This window comes from Cynara cardunculus (assembly GCF_001531365.2).
Source record: "Cynara cardunculus var. scolymus isolate 2C chromosome LG 2, CcrdV1, whole genome shotgun sequence".
Taxonomy (NCBI): Eukaryota; Viridiplantae; Streptophyta; class Magnoliopsida; order Asterales; family Asteraceae; genus Cynara; species Cynara cardunculus.
In genome coordinates, this window is record NC_037529.1 from 8,783,548 (window position 1) to 8,784,351 (window position 804).

Below are 804 nucleotides of genomic sequence, written 5' to 3' on the forward strand. Positions count from 1 at the left end.
ATAATATTTTATAAAGATAATAATTAAGTATTCTGTTAGAACTCAATGATTATCCTAATTATATTTTAGATTTTTTATATTTAAAATGAAATGTTTATCCTGTATTTGATTGTATTTATCTGCAGTTAGTAACACGAATTCATATATGGAGCTTTAATAAGTTGTATCTATGCATAATTACTCGTAATCTTGAGTTTTAAGTAATATATATTAATAAACAGTACTTTACACATAAATAATGGTTTTCAAGAGTTTTTGTCAAATGATTTATAATATAGAATATTTTTTTTATATACAATTTATTTTTGGTTTAATATTATAAATTTTATAAAAATAATAATTAAGTATTCTGTTAGAATTTAATGATTAAACTAATTATATTTTAGATTTTTTATATTTAAAATGAGATGTTTATTCTGTATTTGATTGTGTTTATCTGCAGTTAGTTACACGAATTCAGATTTGGGATGAAATCGGATAGGGATGAACGGATTTAAGAGTTTTAAGAGTTTTTAAGAGTTTTAGTCAAATGCTTTATAAGATAGTATAGATATATATATATATATATATATATAGGCGGGTTACGTTATAAACCGCCCAATTCATGAAAACTATGCAAACCATTTTTGATCAATAAGAAAATTCAGTTTTTTTCTTTAATTTTAATAAGTAAGGATATAATGGTCATTTGATTGTATACTGGTTAATATTGGAAGGTAATAATTACTCTTAATTATGAAAACGTAATAATAGAAACATTAAATATAGAAGGTGGTAAATCAATTTTTTTTAATATAAATTTTT